The sequence below is a fragment of the Bos mutus genome, chromosome 1 (assembly GCF_027580195.1).
Source record: "Bos mutus isolate GX-2022 chromosome 1, NWIPB_WYAK_1.1, whole genome shotgun sequence".
NCBI lineage: Eukaryota > Metazoa > Chordata > Mammalia > Artiodactyla > Bovidae > Bos > Bos mutus.
The window spans coordinates 101,822,812-101,837,540 of NC_091617.1; positions in this window are offsets into that span (position 1 = coordinate 101,822,812).

A 14,729-nucleotide genomic window follows, 5' to 3' on the forward strand; every position below is an offset into this window, starting at 1 on the left:
GCCTTGATTCATGGACCTGACATTCCAGGTTCCTATGCAATGTTGCTCTTTACAGCATCAGACCTTGCTTCTGCCACCAGTCACATCCACAACTGGATATTGTTTTTGCTTTGGCTCCATCCCTTCATTCTTTCTGGAGTTATTTCTCCACTGATCTCCAGTAGCATATTGGGCACCTACTGACCTGGGGAGTTCCTCTTTCAGTATCCTATCATTTTGCCTTTTCATACTGTTCATGGGGTTCTCAAGACAAGAATATTAAAGTGGTTTGCTATTCCCTTCTCCAGTGGACCACATTCTGTCAGACTTCTCCACCATGACCCGCCCATTCAGGGTGGCCCCACATGGCATGGCTTAATTTCACTGAGTTAGACAAGGCTGTGGTCCTTGTGATCAGATTGGTTAGTTTTCTGTTATTATGGTTTCATTGTGCCTGCCCTCTGATGCCCTCTCACAACACCTACCATCTTACTTGAATTTCTCTTACCTTGGATGTAGGGTATCTCTTCACAGCTCCTCCAGCAAAGCACAGCAGCTGCTCCTTACCTTGGATGAAGGGTATCTCCTCACAGCTGCCCCTCCTGACCTTGAACATGGAATAGCTCCTCTCAGCCCTCCTGTGCCCATGCAGAAACTCCCTGTATGTGATGGCTCTATCTTACTTCAATTTTTTTTTTTAATGCTGTTCTTGGCTTTCACATTATTTTGATGAAGTTCCATGTATCTTTCAGAGCCATCACAAAATATATTTCATTTATATGTTGAAGAAATTAATACTTATTCAATGTTTTGTAAATCTCAAGATGGAGATAGTCTGTTAGATCAATAGAATAGAAGCTTATATATATTGAATTTTACTTTATCAATGTTTTTGAATAAAAACATTTATAAAGCTTCTGTTATACAATCTACATATTATACTTGCACTTATTATTCCTGATCAGATTCAACTGTTTAATATATAAAGAATATAGATATAATATATGATTTATATTGGATATTTTTAAGCAGATTCAATTGTCAGTTAGTTTTTCAGAAGTTCACTATGCCCTTGAATACTATTTAACTGAAAACTGAGACACAAAATTTCTAGGGAAAAAAATGGTTGAAAGAAAGATTGGAGGGTATAGCTATCAAAGAGAATTTTTGTATAAAAAAGAGATTTGGAAGCTTAACAGTAATAACTACTGAACTCTTAATATATGCTAGATATTTTTCAGCGAGGTCTACATATATTTCTCAGTTTTGCAGTTTGCAAAATATTTCATTCAATCACCTGGAAAAGGAAGTCTAAGAGTTAATACTATCTCCTTTTTTCAGATGAACAAAACTAAAAAGTTGTGCATCTTGCCTAAGATCCCATCGCAACAACTGTGAAAAGCAGAATGCTGTAAATCAACTATACTTCAATCTCATGAAAATAAATGGAGAAACAGAAAGAAAAGAATAAAAAGTAATTTTAAAATGTTAGTGATTTAGAACAATCCAGAGTCAAGACCCTAGTATAAAATCCAGAACAAGTGACATATGAGTGTAAGAAAAATATTAGGGTGAATTCCCTTATTTACCAGAAGCTGTATCCTAACATAAAGGCAGAAGAGGATTCTTGATCTTGATCACATGGTAAATGATAGGAGGATAAGAGTTATAACTGTTAGGATGAATCGGTTTACTCTGTGGTAAAGCAGATCTAGTGGGGTTACAGGCAGAAGCAAAGATACTCGCTAGAGGCAAGAGATGATGGTGATTTGGGTAAGATAAAGAGATATGATTGTTCAAATTCTGCACATATTTTCAGTTAGAACCCATAGAATTGGTGAGCAAATTAGGTGTGAAAAAGGAGTTGTGGAACTTTCTCTCTAAAGATACCATGTTTTGAGGCTGTACAACAAATTATAGATATGGAAAATTGGTGATGCTTGGTTCCTAATAATTTGCCCATCTTCATCAGATCTGGGGATTCCCAGGTGGTGCAGTTGGTATAGAATCCATCTGCCAAGGCAGGAAACATAGGAGATGTGGGTTCAATCCCTGGGTTGAGAATATCCCATGGAGGAGGAAATGGCAATCCGCTCTGGTATTCTTCCATGGAAAATCCCGTGGACAGAGGAGTCTGATGGTCTACAGTCCATGGGGCCACAAAAGAGTCAGTCATGACTGAGCACACACACACACACACACACACACACACCCCTACCTTTTTAATAGATTGTTTTGTTCCTTAGGCTTAAATTACTGTAGCTTTTAGAGGTAATATCTTTTTTAATTTATATGTTCATGGATGATCTAACTACAGCATTTTTAAAAAAGATAGTGAAATCCACTGAAGAAAAAAAAACTATATTACAACTTTTGAGACTTGAAGAAATTAAAAAATAAATGCCTGATTTAAAAATATAAAAATATTTCTTAGTAAATGTTTTATCATGAACAAAGGAATTTTAAATATCCTTATACAGGTTGTAACTCAGAGAAATATGTTAGAGTATCCATTATTTAATTTTATAGTCTCTTGCATCCAACAAGATTGCACCAGGCTATTTTATCTATACATGTAATTCTGGCAAATCCACTAATTTCTAAAGTACAGTCCAAGAGAAATACTTGAACTCTAGACTATGGTATTCAACCATATGGCCTTCCCTAGTGGCTCAGGGGTAAAGAATCTGCCTGCAATGCAAGAGATGAGGGTTTGATCCTTGGGTTGGGAAGATCCACTGGAAAAATACATGGCAACACATTCCTATATTCTTGCTTGGAGAATACTATGGACAGAGGAGCCTGGAAGGCTATGATCTATAGGGTCGCAAAGAGTCAGACATGACTGAAGAGACTTAGTATGTATGCATGCATTGATCTATACTGTGAAAAGTAAAGAGGAATAACAAGAAGAGATAAGAAAGCCTTCTTCAGTGATCAATGCAAAGAAATAGAGGAAAACAACAGAATGGGAAAGACTAGAGATCTCTTCAAGAAAATTAGAGATACCAAGGGAACATTTCATGCAAAGATGGGCTCGATAAAGGACAGAAATGGTATGGACCTAACAGAAGCAGAAGATATTAAGAAGAGATGGCAAGAATACACAGAAGAACTGTACAAAAAAGATCTTCATGACCAAGATAATCACGATGCTGTGATCACTCACCTAGAGCCAGACATCCTGGAATGTGAAGTCAAGTGGGCCTTAGAAAGCATCACTACGAACAAAGCTAGTGGAGGTGATGGAATTGAGCTATTTCAAATCCTGAAAGATGATGCTGTGAAAGTGCTGCACTCAATATGCCAGCAAATTTGGAAAACTCAGCAGTGGTCACAGGACTCGAAAAGGTCCGTTTTCATTCCAATCCCAAAGAAAGGCAATGCCAAAGAATGTTCAAACTACCACACAATTGCACTCATCTCACACGCTCTCAAAGTAATGCTCAAAATTCTCCAAGCCAGACTTCAGCAATGCGTGAACTGTGAACTTCCAGTTGTTCAAGCTGGTTATAGAAAAGGCAGAGGAAACAGAGATCAAATTGCCAACATCCACTGGATCATCGAAAAAGCAAGAGAGTTCCAGAAAAGCATCTATTTCTGCGTTATTGACTATGCCAAAGCCTTTGACTGTGTGGATCACGATAAACTGTGGAAGATTCTATAAGAGACAGGAATACCAGACCACCTGACCTGCCTCTTGAGAAACCTATATGCAGGTCAGAAGCAACAGTTAGAACTGGACATGGAACAACAGACTGGTTCCAAATAGGAAAAGAAGTACATCAAGGTTGTATATTGTCACCCTGCTTATTTAACTTATACGCAGAGTACATCATGAGAAATGCTGGGCTGGAAGAAGCACAAGCTGGAATCAAGGTTGCTGGAAGAAATATCAATGACCTCAGATATGCAGATGACACCAGAAAGTGAAGAGGAACTCAAAAGCCTCTTGATGAAAGAGGATAGTGAAAAAGTTGGCTTAAAGCTCAACATTTAGAAAACGAAGATCATGGCTTCTGGTCCTATCACTTCATGGGAAACAGATGGGGAAACAGTGGAAACAGTGTCAGACATTATTTTTGGGGGCTCCAAAATCACTGCAGATGGTGACTGCAGCCATGAAATTAAAAGATGCTTACTCCTTAGAAGAAAAGTTATGACCAACCTAGATAGCATATTGAAAAGCAGAGACATTACTTTGCCAACAAAGGTCCATCTGGTCAAGGCTATGGTTTTTCCAGTGGTCATGTATGGATGTGAGAGTTGGATTGTGAAGAAAGCTGAGCACTGAAGAACTGATGCTTTTGAACTGTGGTGTTGGAGAAGACTCTTGAGAGTCCCTTGGACTGCAAGGAGATCCAACCAGTCCATTCTGAAAGAGATCATCCCTGGGATTTCTTTGGAAGGAATGATACTCAATCGGAAACTCTAGTACTTTGGCCTCCTCATAGGAAGCGTTGACTCATTGGAAAAAACTCTGATGCTGGGAGGGATTGGGGGCAAGAGGAGAAGGGGACGACAGAGGATGAGATGGCTGGATGGAATCACTGACTTGATGGACGTGAGTCTGAGGGAAATCTGGGTGTTGGTGATGGACAGGGAGGCCTGCTGCTACTGCCAAGTCACTTCAGTCGTGTCCAGCTCTGTGCGACCCCATAGACGGCAGCCCACCAGGCTCCCCCATCCCTGGGATTCTCCAGGCAAGAACACTGGAGTGGGTTGCCATTTCCTTCTCCAACGCATGAAAGTGAAAAGTGAAAGTGAAGTTGCTCAGTCGTGTCCGACTCTTAGTGACCCCATGGACTGCAGCTTACCAGGCTCCTCTGCCCATGGGATTTTCCAGGCAAGAGTACTGGAGTGGGGTGCCATTGCCTTCTCCAACAGGGAGGCCTAGTGTGCTGCAATTCATGGGGTCACAAAGAGTCAGACACGACTGAGCGACTGAATTGAACTGAAAGAACCTCTTGATGAGGGTGAAAGAAGGGAGTGGAAATGCTGGCTTGAAACTTAGCATTCAAAATGTTAAGATCATGGCATCCAGTCCCATCACTTCAAGGCAAATAGGAGGGAAAGTGTCAAGAAAGGAGTGTCAATTTTTTTCGCCTTGTGTTCCAAAGTCACTGCATGGTGATTGCAGTCTTGAAATTAAAAGAGGCCTGCTCCTTGGAAGCAAAGCCATGACAGACTTAGCATATCAAAGCCAAAGACATCACTTTGCCAACAAAGATCTGAATATGCCAAATCTATGGTTTTTCCATTGTTCATGTACAGATGTAAGGATTGGACCATAAAGAAGGCTGAGCACTGAAGAACTGATGCTTTCATATTGTGGTGCTGGAGAGGGCTGATACTGAAGCTGAAGCTCCAATATTTTGGCCACCTGATGGAAAGAGGTGACTCATTGTAAAAGACCCTGATACTGGGAAAGATTGAAGACAAAAGGAGAAGGGGGTAACAGAACATGAGATGGTTGGATGGCATCACCAACTCAAAGAATAAGAATTTGAGCAAACTCCAGGAGATAATGGAGGACAGAGAAACCTTGCATGTTACAGTCCATGGACTTGCAAAGAATAGGACATGATTTCATAAATGAAAAACAATAAAAACAACAAACTGAACTAAAGGAAACATGGAAAGAGGTTATCCAAATTTTATTTTGAAAATAAGATATGGTGTCATATCATATGATAAAGATATCTAATTCTGTGAATCTAAAAACATTTTCTTTGTTGTCTATAGTATCCATGTCAGCTGTATATAAATTACAAATAAATGCTAAAAATATTTTATGAATACAATTTCCTCAGTTCAGTTCAGTTCAGTCACTCAGTCGTGTCTGACTCTTTGTGATCCCATGAATCGCAGCACGCCAGGCCTCCCTGTCCATCACCAACTCCTGGAGTTCACCCAAACTCATGTGCATCGAGTCGGTGATGCCATCCAGCCACCTCATCCTCTGTCATCCCCTTCTCTTCCAGCCCACAATCCCTCCTAGCATCAGAGTCTTTTCCAGTGAGTCAATTCTTCACATGAGGTGGACAAAATATTGAAGTTTCAGCTTTAGTATCAGTCCTTCCAATGAACACCCAGGACTGATCTCCTCTAGGATGGACTGGTTGGACCTCCTTGCAGTCCAAGGGACTCTCAAGAGTCTTCTCCAACACTACAGTTCAAAAGCATCAATTCTTCAGTGCTCAGCTTTCTTCACAGTCCAACTCTCACATCCATACATGACACCCTTACAAATATACATATTCCAGAACAATGTATGCACCAAAAATCTTGGTGTGTTAAAATTAACAACTTACACAACATTCCAAGGACAAGGCTAAAGTTTGTTTAAACCTAAATATTTAGTTAAGTATAGTGCATCAACATAAATAGTTTTAGACCATTAAAATATCTAATTTCTTGGTAGAATAAGATTTTATACCTGGGAGATAATTTAATTTTTTATATTTTCAGTCAGTTGTTAATACCTTATCTTTGAGAATAAATAGTATTAAACCCTTCTTGAAAGTGTGTTAGTATTAGTCACTCAGTCATGTCTAAGTCTTTGCAACTCCATGGACTATAGTCTACCAGGATCCTCTGTCCATGGAATTCTCCAGGCAAGAACACTGGAGTGGGTAGCCATTCCCTTCTCCAGGGAATCTTCCTGACCCAGGGATAGAACCCATGTCTCCTGCACTGCAGGCAGATTCTTTACCATCTGAGACACAAGTAAAGCCCCATACCTCTATTATCAATTTGTATCAGATCAATTCATAATGAATATTTATACATATTGATATTAACTAAGTGTACTTTGACAACGATAAATCTTGCTCTAATTATACTTAGTTTGCTGTACAATTAATGCAGAGTTTTAAAAAGCATATATATCTGAAGTGTATTAGGAGATAAAATAATGTCAGTAAGTCCATTTTAGATTTTTCTTTCAAAATACCTGAGGGTAGTTTTTCGTTTAAACTGTTTGTAAACCAGCTGTCTACTCTGATTTACTGTTAAACTATCAGTGGAACAAATATGATTTTCAGAATAAAGGAGAGAAACAAGTTCTGAGTAAAAATTTGGGGAACATCCTCTTAAATCAAAGTTAATCTTAGCCTCTATAAGGCTTGATGATACATTTAATTACACTGCAGGCTTATATGGTTCTTAATTTCATGAACTCATGAAATTACATCTGGTTTGCTGTACTAAAATCATATTTTTATTTCTCCTTTCTTCTGCAGTGGAGTTAAATTAATGGTGGAAGTCTTTACTTTTATACTGAGGGACTCTTTTACCTTGTCATTTGATACACCATATGGTACCGAGGTGGAAATGATGCAACATTTAAAAAATGAATTGTGACGACCATATTGATTTAATACCAGGCATCTTAAATTAGGTTAGTCAGCACTGAAGCTTTTTTAGAGCTCACTTTTTGTAAACTTGATTCTTTATTGACATCATTATTTATTGTTTTCCTTCAGTTATCTAATCATCTCTTTATCCACCAATGTGTTAAAGTAGTATGTGATTTAGTGATAGCTTCAACTTGACTTTCTTCATATATGTGAATAGCATAGACATTACATTTACTTGTTTGTGAAAGTTTTAAAACAAAAAAAAAAAAAAAAACTTTAAACTTAAACTCTTAACAATCTTTCTTATTTTTGCTACTTGGTATTTCATCAGCTCATGAACTTAGTTAATATTTTGTTCCATATCAAGTAGTTTTGTAGGTTTGATCCAACTTATTGTATTCATTTTTAAAAAAAGATGAAGTATTTTGATTTTTAACTTCATTTAAAACACATTAAACTCATAACCTAATGTGTAAAACAAGGTTTTAGTTATTAATAATTATAATAATTAATTATAATATTATTTGCACATTATGCTAGCTTCACCTTTTTAAATATCAGTAATAATTCATGAGAAATGCTGGACTGTATGAAGCACAAGCTGGAATCAAGATTGCCGGGAGAAATATCAATAACCTCAGATATGCAGATGACACCACCTTTATGACAGAAAATGAAGAGGAACTGAAGACTGTCTTGATGAAAGTGAAAGAGGAGAGTGAAAAAGTTGGGTTAAAGCTCAACATTCAGAAAACTAAGATCATGGCTTCTGGTCCCATGACTTCATGGGAAATAGATGGGGAAACAGTGGAAATAGTGTCAGACTTTCTTTTTTTGGGCTCCAAAATCACTGCAGTTGGTGACTGCAGCCATGAAATTAAAAGACATTTACTCCTTGGAAGGAAAGTTATGACCAACCTAGATAGCATATTCAAAAGCAGAGACATTACTTTGCCAACAAAGGTCCATCTAGTCAAGGCTATCATTTTTCCAGTGGTCATGTATGGATGTGAGAGTTGGACTGTGAAGAAAGCTGAGTGCTGAAGAATTGATGCTTTTGAACTGTGATGTTGGAGAAGACTCTTGAGAGTCCCTTGGACTGCAAGGAGGTCCAACCAGTCCATCCTAGAGGAGATCAGTCCTGGGTGTTCATTGGAAGGACTGATGCTAAAGCTGAAACTCCAGTACTTTGGCCACCTCATGGGAAGAGTTGATTCATTGGAAAAGACTCTGATGCTGGGAGGGATTGGGGGCAGGAGGAGAAGGCGATAACAGAGGATGAGATGGCTGGATGGCATCACTGACTCAATGGACATGAGTTCGGGTGAACTCTGGGAGTTGGTGATGGACAGGGAGGCCTGGCGTGCTGCAATTCATGGGGTTGCAAAGAGTCGGACACGACTGAGCGACTGAACTGAACTGAACTGAATAATTCTGTACCAATTTATTTTCCCACCAACAGTGCACAAGGGAATTCCTTTTGTCCACATCCTCGTGTGCACTTACGTTTTATCTTCATTACAAGTGTAAGATGATATCTCACTATGGTTTTGATTTGCATTTTCATGATGATTGGTGAAGCTGGCCATTTTTTATATGCCTGTTGGTCATTTGTGTGTCTCTTTGTTATTTTTGTTGTTGTTTATTCACTAAGTTACTTTCAACTCTTTGCAACCCATGGACTGTAGCCCACCAGGCTCCTCAGTCTATGGGATTTTTCAGGCAAGAATACTGGAATGGCCTGCCATTTTCTTCTCCAAAGAATCTTCCTGGCCCAGGGATTGAACAAACCCATGTCTCCTGCTTGGCAGGTGGATTCTTTATCAGTGAGCCAACCAGAAAGCCCAAGTGTCTTTTTAGGAAATGTCTGTTCAGATACTTTGCTCATTTTAAAATCAGGTTGTTTCAACCATGTAGAAAGCCATATGAAGGCTCTTCACAGAGTTAGAAATAAAACCATTTTTATGATCTAGCTATCCCTTGTCTGGTATATATACAAAGGAAATGAAATAAAGATCTTGAAGAGATATCTACATTCCCATTATATTACATCATTATTCACAGTCAATATATAGAATCAAACTAAATATTCACTGAGGGATGAATGGATAAAGAGAATCTGGTATATTTATATATACACAGTGGAATATTATTCAGCCTTAAAAATGAAGGAAATACTGTCAATTGTGAGCACATGTACAATCATAAAGAACATTGTGTGTGTTAGTCACTCAGTCACATATGACTCTTTGTGACCCCATGGACTGTAGCCCACCAGGCTCCTCTATCTATGGAATTCTCCAGGCAAGAATACTAGAGTGGGTTGCCATTCCTTTCTCCAGGGGATCTTCCCTACCCAGGGATCGGACACTGGTCTCCTGCATTGCAGGCAGTTTCTTTACCATCTGAGCTAGACAAAGTAAAATTTGCCAAAGAAAAAAAGACAAATACTGCATGATCTTGGGTACATGTGGAATCTAAAATAGTTAAATCACAGAAGCAGAAAGTTGAATGGTGGTTATCAGGGACTTGGGAGTGGAGAAAATGAGAAGATTTTAATTAAGGGTTACAAAGTTTATTCTAGAAGGTACATAAATTCTGGAGCTCTAATGTACAATAGTGTGACTATAGTTCACAATTCTGTACTGTATACTTGAAATTTGCCAAGAGAGTAAATCTTGAGTGTTCTTACCACACACACACATACATACAAACACAAAGAAAAGAAGAAGAATAGAAATAGTAACTATATGAGGTGATGAGTATATCAAGTGGCTTGAACATGGTGATTATTTTACAGTGTATGTATACAAATATTAAATTATCAGATTGTACATCTTAAATATGTACAATTTAATATTTGCACACACTTCAATAAAGGTAGAAAATAAAATAAACTATTAAGATGCAAATCCAGTTTCCAAAGTCTAAACATCTCATTTAAAATTATAGAATGAGTTACATTAGTATGGCTACATCAGTATAAATCATATTCAGATTCATCATGGTTTGAAATAATTACCTGTGTTTTATCTATTTTGTAACTTTACTCAAAAAACATTTCTAATTTACTCAAACATATTAATATCTATTATTTTCTATTATCTCTTCAATTTCAATTTTTGTCTTTATCATTTTTTACTTGTGATTTTCTTAGTTCCTCTTTGTACTAGTAGATATTAAAATTTTTCAACTGACACAAATTGAGATGGCTAATTTTTTCATGTCAGCTAAACTATGCTGCTTTTTTTTGGGCTGGGCAGAGCAATTAACAGTTAACTCAGTGGATTTTGAGTAAAGCAGACTATCTTTCATAGGTCTCATCCTATCAATTGAAGGGCTTAATAGAAAAAAATGAAAAACAAACAAAATTGATCTCTCTAGAGGAAGAGGAAATTTTGCCTGACAACTCCCTTGGGCAAAAATCCCTTGGATTCAAGCTATAATATCAACTCTTTGTATCTTCAGTCTGCTGGTATACCCTTCAGATTTTCAATGTGCTAGCCTCCACAATCTCATGAACCATTTTTCTAAAACAGATACCTCCCTGCACCAATTTATACACATCTATAGCCTATGGCTTCTGTTTCTCTTTATGGTTATACTTTTTCTCCTGGTCACTATTTAAATGCATGTCATAGAAGCTGAAATGTAGCATTTACATTATATATATATATATATATATATATATATATATATATATATATTTTTTTTTTTTTTTTGGCAGGAGGGAGTTCCCTGGTTGCTCAGATGGTAAAGAATCCACCTGCAATGTGAGAGACATGGCTCAATCCCTAGGTTGGGAAGATCCCCTGGAGCAGGGCATGGCAACCCACTCCAATATTCTTGCATTGAGAATCCCCATGGATAGAGGAACCTGGCAGACATGATTGAGTAATCAAGGACAGCACATATATGTTTTTAAAGAAACTCTGCAATGTACATTTGTATTTCCCTATTTACTTATTTTTTTTAATTAGAGGTATTGTGTTTAAGTTTTCATGTGAAAGAAATCTTTGTTATTAAATATATTGAGCTGAAAAAATACATGTAAATTATATATATGGTGTATTTAATGCTTAACTAGAAGGCAGAGAACTCTGTCCTGCCACTGAGAACATCACTGGTGCCTCAAGAAACTGTATACAAAGACCACATACTTTTTATTGCAAAATTAGAGTGACAGAAAGCAGATCAATAGCTAGCAGGACCAGTGTTTAGAAAATGAAACTGACTGAATATAGAATTAGGAAACTCTTTAGAATGATGAAAATATCATGATAATGGCAGTGGTTGTACCTCATTCATCAAAATTAATTTAATTATACACTTAAATTTTGTGAATTTTATTCAATTATTTCCTCCATCTTGATTTAACAGTAAAAGAGAAGAATTGCTTGAAGAATGTTTTAATACTCTAACAGTGCCTTCCTCTCATTTTTCCTTCATTCAAGAAACCGACTGATTGCTAAGACTATGAATGATTTTGGTAGGCCCCAGGGTATATAATTGAATGAAATAAGGTACATCCTAATAAAGGCTTAAAAATTCTCTTCTTTATTATCAAACTTCAATGGCCATAGGAAAAGAGGTTCTGGTTCCAGGAACCATTTTTTTTCTTTAGCAAAGTATTTTACTTTCACTTCTGTACATGACATATTAATCAAAGAAGAGTAAAGTTGTCGAGGAAAAGGCTTTGTGGATAAAAACAGAAAAGAAAACACAGAAACAAGGACAAAAGAGGAAAAAGAAAGAGCATTTGTGTTTTTGTATGTGTGTGACTGTGTGTGTGTGTGTGTGTGTGACATATTTTGAGAGAAAAAGATAGCAAAAAAAAAAAAAATATTGAGAGAGAGACATATATAGAGAGAGACTGAAGACCTTAGGAAAGAGCTTGAGATGATTGAGCAAAAAACAAACACAAAAAGGAGTTAATGGAGTGCTGGCTTTATACTGAGGTTAGAGTGTAGGGTGATGTGTGTCTCTGTGGTATGAAGAGTATGATGTATAACTGAGCTTCAGTTAGACTATTTTGGTAAGTACTAGAAACTTTAGTTTGGTAAGGAAAGACAAAAATATTACTAGACTGAACAGGTATCTATTTTTCTCTTCTTATTGCAATATCATTGGTTTCTTTTCCTTTTTATCTTGACCTGCAGGTTTCCTTTCATCATGACTCACAGTGGCAACACTGCAGTATTTTTCTCACCAGGGTCCAGCATGTTAGTCATTAAATCCAAATGTGGTCAATTTATGGGAAATTCCTCCTGAGACTCATTTCTAGGAAGATACATCTCCTCACTTTCTAAATCATGTATTGAGATTCTCTTCACAGTGCTGCATTACCTAACCAGATGTATGTATATGTGCATGCTAGGTCACTTCAGGCATCTCCAACTCTTGGCAACCCTACGGACTGTAGCCTGCCAGGCTCCTATGTCCATGGGATTCTCTAGCCAAGAATACTAGAGTGAGTTGCCAGGCCATCCTCCAGGGTATCTTCCCAACCCAGGGATTGAACCAGAGTCTCTTAGGTCTCCTACGTTGGCAGGCAGGTTCTTTACCACTAGCACCACCTAGGAAGCCCACTTAACTAGGTATGCATTGTTAAAAATCCAACTAAGTTGTCATAAGGCAGAAAGTCTGATGACTTACTTTCCATTCAAACAATCTGTGTGCCCTGTTCTGGTTTCCTCTCTGAGAAGGAAAATATTCCCTAGAACCCAATAGAGGAACTCAGAATTAACATGTGAAAGTCAGTGGAGAGACTCAGAGTGAACATGGGAAACAACCCGGAACTCTTAGATGAACAAGAGACTGAGTTCAAATGTTCTATATCCTTCCTGCCCTTTTTTATTGCTTCTGTACCCTCAGGAGCTGGGGTAGGGGGGCAGGTTTCTTTAGTTCTCAAGGTCCTCCCCAATGCATAGAACAACGCTGAATAATTCCCTTAGTAGTATCAGCTTCAATTCTGATGCACAATAAGATTATTTGGGGTTCACTGCAAATTTGCTGACTCTTAAAACCCTTTGCTGGTAAGACTGGGGTATCTTTGTTTAAAAACCTTAGGTCATTGGGAATTTATGTCCTTGGCAAAGACTTGTCAGTTTATTTTATTATTTTTTTTAATTTAATTTTATTTTTAAACTTTACATAATTGTATTAGTTTTGCCAAATATCAAAATGAATCCGCCACAGGTATACATGTGTTCCCCATCCTGAACCCTCCTCCCCCCTCCCTCCCCATACCATCCCTCTGGGTCGTCCCAGTGCACTAGCCCCAAGCATCCAGTATTGTGCATCGAACCTGGACTGGCATCTTGTTTCATACATGATATTTTACATGTTTCAATGCCATTCTCCCAAATCTTCCCACCCTCTCCCTCTCCCATAGAGTCCATAAGACTGTTCTATACATCAGTGTCTCTTTTGCTGTCTCGTACACAGGGTTATTGTTACCATCTTTCTAAATTCCATATATATGCGTTAGTATACTGTATTGGTGTTTTTCCTTATGGCTTACTTCACTCTGTATAATAGGCTCCAGTTTCATCCACCTCATTAGAACTGATTCAAATGTTTTCTTTTTAATGGCTGAGTAATACTCCATTGTGTATATGTACCACACCTTTCTTATCCATTCAGCTGCTGATGGGCATCTAGGTTGCTTCCATGTCCTGGCTATTATAAACAGTGCTGCGATGAACATTGGGGTACACATGTCTCTTTCACTTCTGGTTTCCTCAGTGTGCATGCCCAGCAGTGGGATTGCTGGATCATAAGGCAGTTCTATTTCCAGTTTTTCAAGGAATCTCCACACTGTTCTCCATAGTGGCTGTACTAGTTTGCATTCCCACCAACAGTGTAAGAGGGTTCCCTTTTCTCCACACCCTCTCCAGCATTTATTATTTGTAGACTTTTGGATGGCAGCCATTCTGACTGCCTCATAGTGAAATGGTACCTCATAGTGGTTTTGATTTGCATTTCTCTGATAATGAGTGATGCTGAGCATCTTTTCATGTGTTTGTTAGCCCTCTGTATGTCTTCTTTGGAGAAATGTCTGTTTAGTTCTTTGGCCCATTTTTTGATTGGGTCATTTATTTTTCTGGAGTTGAGCTGTAGGAGTTGCTTGTATATTTTTGAGATTAGTTGTTTGTCAGTTGCTTTTCTCCCATTCTGAAGGCTGTCTTTTCACCTTGCTAATAGTTTCCTTTGATGTGCAGAAGCTTTTAAGGTTAATTAGGTCCCATTTGTTTATTTGTGCCTTTACTTGTCAGTTTAGAATTTTTTTCCTGCTTACTTTGAACTTGAAATGTACTCATTTATTGTCTTAAGACTGCTGGATTCTGCTGTTTGCCACCACACAGTTGCAATAAAGATAAATCTGTA